This window comes from Sebastes fasciatus, chromosome 7 (assembly GCF_043250625.1).
Source record: "Sebastes fasciatus isolate fSebFas1 chromosome 7, fSebFas1.pri, whole genome shotgun sequence".
Lineage (NCBI taxonomy): Eukaryota > Metazoa > Chordata > Actinopteri > Perciformes > Sebastidae > Sebastes > Sebastes fasciatus.
This window is the reverse complement of record NC_133801.1, coordinates 25804884-25810883: the sequence shown is the minus strand read 5'-3', so window position 1 is coordinate 25810883 and position 6000 is coordinate 25804884.

Here is a 6000-nt window from a genome sequence, read left to right as displayed (position 1 = left end):
TTGTGTTGGTAGGCTCAACGTTTGTCCAACTGAAAGCTCCCCATATTTTATATGAACGTGCTCTCGGGCACATTGATATTTTAGCTTATTAGAAATGAGTTATTACAGGCACATTCCCCTGCATCACGTGTTCCCCTGCACATTCGGCCATAGTTTTTACTTCTCTAACTATTAATTTGCCAAAGATCAGGAGCCTCATGTATAAATGAAACAGAAATATGAAGGTTTGGGATTCAAAAAATGTTTATTGTTTTCTACATTATGCTCAGTAATGTGTCTGAGTGGACATGTCGGGCCACATGTTAGGGGTTCAGTATATTTGAAACAAACTAGTTTGTACGTGTCCTCTGATGAGACTAAGGCGTTGCTAACTGTTCCAAGCAATCTCTCTTGAAGGCGGGGTGCCATCATAGCCTCACCTGGCTGAGTCACACTGCCTCCCTGTTCTCTCGCCACAAACACAAACACTGACCTTTACACGTGGCATTAAAATGTGTCTTGTATCTAGATATGATTTAACCTGATTCCATTTACACCTGGTAGTAACGTGTCTCCAGCGTCCACATTGAGATCCGATCTCTCTGTCTGAAATGGCTGAGACGAAGGCAAAGTGGTGGACCGGAGGAGCTCTGAGAGTGCACACCCAGACGAAGATTCGAATATTCGCTGTCCGAAGCTCCAGAGCCCCAAAATGGTACTCGGGACGGCCCTAGCATTACGTATTTCCACCCACGTAGTTGTTGTATGTGGACTGAAAACACAACTGCATTTACACTTGTGTTCAGTGTGGTCACAATGCGTCCCTGACCTCCTCCTCTGGAGGCCGAGCCGATCACAATCCGTCCTCAATGCGGTTTGGGTGCATTTACACCTGTACTTTCATGTGGTCAAGCACTATCTGATCACCCAAAATGCATTTTAATGCCAGGTGTTAAGGGGGTCTAAGTCACAAGAATTGTTGTATATGTGATGCGGGAAAGGTGTGGAGGGAGGTTCAGACACTTTTAGATGATCCGACAAAACACTCGACACATTGGCTTTTACAACTGTATAAGTGGTTAATAAGTCTGTGTGTCTGTCAGCTCCTTTCAGAGTTCTTCTGTCCCCTGGTGGTCAAAAGTGGGTAGTGATCGAATGATGAACAGTATATTAATTTCATTCATAATGTGCGTGATTACTTTTGACTTGTTGAAGTTGTACGGTGAAATGTAAGAGGCACATACCCACTGGAGATCTTACCTGTCATTCCTTATTCCTGTTTGTTGGTATAGTTTTCTCTGTTTCATGGTGGTGTCCTTCCACATAGAACGCACATCCAATCAGTTCACAGTTGGCAAAGCTTCTGTCACTTAACTTATACGGCCGTAACATGGCACTTTTGTCTATTTATATAAAATATAACGGAGATGAATTTAATAGAATGAAACTAAATTGCAGCCTCGGACACATCAACTATTCACGGCTGTTGTCAAAGAAGATGAGAGTATACACAAATCCACAAATGTTTGGTGTCTTAAAAAGTGGACATGCGTACAGGAATGTATGTATTGTTTAAATATATTGGAAGCTTTACATACATGTATAACAAACAGGTATTAGAACCAGTACATGTATGCATGTATGTGCTATTTTGCGCATGATTTCAGAGGAGAATATAGAATGCAGCCGTTTATACATGAGGCCCCTAAATATTTGTTTCTAAATCTTGTTTGTAATTTTAAGTTGAACCTTTCTCGGTCAGTCACAGTGGAGAGGTGTGTCAGGTATCCCCTGAAAAAGCCAACAGCTTTATTTCTGTTTGTCCACAGTGGTCAGTAGATTATTATTATTATTATTATTATTATTATTATTATTAAGATACTGTTGTGTTGAGCTGAGATGGAATCTGCTTGGGTTTTTAGATGAATTGTGTTTAGTTGTTGAGATAATTCTCCTTGGAGGTGAGGGTTTAAATGCTCACGTGCATGACACATGAAGAATTGAATCAGTCTGTGAATATGAAAATAAGTTTAAAAAGGGATGAGACTACAAGCTGTCCTCACACTGCGCCCTGCTTCCAAACACGACTCCTCCGACTTCAGAGAGCCTACAGTCACTTCCTGTTCTGTTCTCCTTTGACCAGCCACAGCACTTGTACTGCTAATCTTCACTTCAGTACTAATGTATGGCCAAACATTCAAATGAATAGTTGTTCTTTTTTTTTTATGAATGAACGTGTGCTGTCTTCTTGTGTGCCTCCTGACTTCACTGCTTGGACAGTATACGGTAACGATTAACACACTCAGCCAAACTGAGCAAAATTTTACCCCAAAGAGTAGGAAGAGAAAGATTCAGGGAAAACAACACAAGACAGTCAAAACTGCTCTGAAGTTAAATGTGCCAGCTCTCCGGTGTTCCCCATGACCTGCTGCTTGATTTGCTCTCCGTTCATACCACTAAAGTTGAATCTTGTGGTAAAGAAACATTCTGATTTTCACAACAGTTTGTGTAGTGTGGGCCATCCTTCCTGTTGTTTTTCTGAGGGCCAGTGGCCATAAGGCTGTCATGTCTCTGCTTGGAGTTGTTGCATTTCATCCCTCTCTTTCTCCCTACATTTCCTGTTTGGTTCTCAGCTGTGACCGTGAGATTATACCCATTCAGCCCAGAGCTATACTTCCTGTTTTGACCTGCTGTGGTTATTCACATCCAGTTCTGCTGCTTCATTTTGGCTTTCTCTCTTCAAATAATTGATTAGTTAACTGGATTAAAGCTGCTTGTCTGGTTCACCATATTACATCTAGAGGAGAATGTCATTTTTAGGAGGTCATGTCAGCAACAGTCACATGTGTGATTACGGTCTGTTTGAAGCTGCACCATCTAACTTTGGACCAATTCCGTTTTTAATAGATCAGACCAGTGGAGAAGGACTAGAGAGTCTCTTATTTTGACCTTGTCTCATTTGAAATGTGTATTTCTTTTGAAGTCTTCATTTAGTTTGTTCTGTCGGTCGTAAAGGGTTAGGGTTAAAGGTTAAGGCTATGTTTGTCCAGATGTTCTAAGTAATGGGGATGATGGCCAACACTATGAGAATCAGACCGACAGATTGTAAAGAAATCCTTCAAAGTACTATAGAAGCATAGAGAGAGAGCTGCTGCAGTAGCATGCTACAGGCAAGATCCAGTCTTCCCTTCATGAAAAACAGGAGGTCTGTTCAGCTTGTTCTTTGGACCAGAAGTGACAAATGGAGAACTGTCAGTGTTACGAACAAGATATCAAAATGTAAGGAAGCCAGTTTAACCAGCAATATCATCTTTTAAGGGTGTCTATTCTGTGTTGTGGCTACTTGAATATATCACCACATGCTATTGACCGACTCTGTCGTCATGGATCGCATTCAAGCAGCTCACACCATAGAACGGAAACAAGTAGCATATGAATGATGTATTAATGATAGCATGGTCTCATCTATAAATGGTAATCCAGTGCTCCTCCTTATACATTTACACTGTCTCCAGAAAAACGAAGAGCTTTCAAGTAAATTATTTAATATATTTTTTAGAATTGTTTTCTATTCCTGTTCTTGTGTTCTATACGGCATGCGTTCTTCTCACACCTCAAAGTATGATCATGTATATATGTGAAATAGAGAAGCAAAATCTACACACCAACCTGAAATACAATACCACTGTATAGAAATTGTATTAGCCTGCACATTTCTAAGGCTGTGAAGTTAATTTTTATTTTTTAAACTTGCATACAAATGTATATATTTTCTTGATTTTTACCCTGCAACTGAGATGTGTAGAGAACAACAAAATCCTGTACTGATTCACAGAACACACTGTCATGTTAAACTGTATCCTGTGTGTGTACAGCCGAGTTGTAGATATGTCCAAGGAGAAGCCTTTTTTTGTTATTGTTGTTGATTATTTCATCACAGCAGCACTGTGTGAATATATATAGAAATGATTCACCGTGTTGGTCTCTACCTCTTGAGCTCAATAACTTGGCTTTGTTTACCTCCACACCTTTCTGACTTCATGTGGGGATGAATTAAAAACACTTGAATGTCCATTCAAGCTTTTATATGGAAATGATAACATGTACCCCCATCCCAACCCCCACCTCCTTGCAGACCTTTCCTGCACTATCTAAGTGCAAAGAATTCACCTGAAATTTTGAATCATCAGATGTTTGTATTACAAAGTAGTATCTAGCAGTAGCCAAGGGTTCCCTGACTGTTAGGAGCTGATGGGCAGGGAGAGTCACTTCCTCCACCACAGCGCTGTGTTCAAAGCTCCGTGTCAACGACTCCATTTGATTCAAGAAGATTTTTAAAGTTTCACATAATAAGCTTGCGTCTTCTTTTGACTTATTTTCAGGCTACTGAGAATTACGCTTGCATACTATACGCACAACTTAGTCAATATGTGACGCACTGAGCTGTAACTATACCACGTCACCTCCTGAGACTGATCACAGGTCTGAACTAAATAGAAAAAAAATATATATATATTACGCATCGCCAAGAGGAATCTTACTGTCACTTAAATCCTATAAAGTTATTGACTTTACAGAGCTGTCTGTTAGGAACTTTGTCGTCATTATGCCAGCTAGTTACTGTAGTATTTCACCGGGAGTATAGTATGCAATTCACGTACTATTGGAATTTGGGATGCAGCCTTAGACTAGTTTTTCATTACTTCTTTGCAGGCTCTGTATATAAATATATATATGGTTGGGGTTCAGTAGCATCTTATCCAATGAGAATAACTGAATTCACTTATTGAATCCATATTGAACAGAGTTTAGATTTGGCTTTCAATATTAGCAAGAAACTAAAGTTTTATGAGTAACTAAAACAAAAATTAAATTTAGATCTTTTTAGATCTTTTTTTTTTTTGCTTAAAATATTAATATGTGAAATGGTTTGCTCAAAGAAAAGAGCAATCAGAAGCCAGCTGTAGTAGTATATCATTAGTTTCCATTTATTCATAGAGTTGTGATCGTCTGCAGGGTGTTTATGTTCCAGTAACTGCACACTGTAGCTTCTTCTGCTTGTTGACTTCTGTTTCTTCCTCGGTTGTTTCCATTTAGAGCGCATATTGTACGGTGGCTCAGAGACCTTAATGCACTGCAACCAAAACACAAGGAAATAAAGAAAACACCTTCACCATTTTCAAAATACAAATCAGCATTTAGAAAAAACACAGTTGTCAATTTGAAACCACACACGCACACAGAGAAACGCTGCACGTCTAATAACAGTCATTTACAGGTGACACTAAAAAACATTGAATGATGTATGAATATTATCTAAAAATGTTTTTAATGGCTGTACACCTAATGTAACGCCATATTGACATTATTACAGAAAAGCAGCTGCGTGGACGTTCAGATTAGTTGAACTTTGACCTCAGCTGCACCTTTGTGACCGCAGCTAATGTCTGAAGGCTGCTGCTGAGATTAAAGATGGAGAATGTGTTTCTTCATGCAACTACAATCATGATCACATTGAGATTTCATTGTGTTTTATTATCAATTTGTGTTCTTTTCATATATGTTGTCAAAATGTTAAAGGTCTTTTCCTATATACTTGTATTTTCTTAGTGCATTAAACTCTCTTGGCCACTATAATATTGCTCAAAAGTATGAAATGACCTGGATCTAACTCCAGTTCTATGAGTACAGACTTTCAATAATATGATAACAATTTGATTTCTGTCACGTGGCCATAGTTTTACATGGGATAATCCACTCCAAATAACTTCCCAGTGGCACTGTGGATTATTCATCATTGTGGATTAACCCTCAGCCATTCAACGAGGACTACTCTCTAACAGAGGAGATCATAGAAAAGAGACATGCCGTGGGTGTTTATTGGGAACTGAATGGGAATTTTCTCAGGAATGAACACAGCCAGCAGTGGTACGAGTCCCTCTCCCTCCCCATCGCCTCTATCAACTCTTTGTATAGATATATTAGTTTCCTATATGTTTTATTTTGTGTTTGAATTAAGTA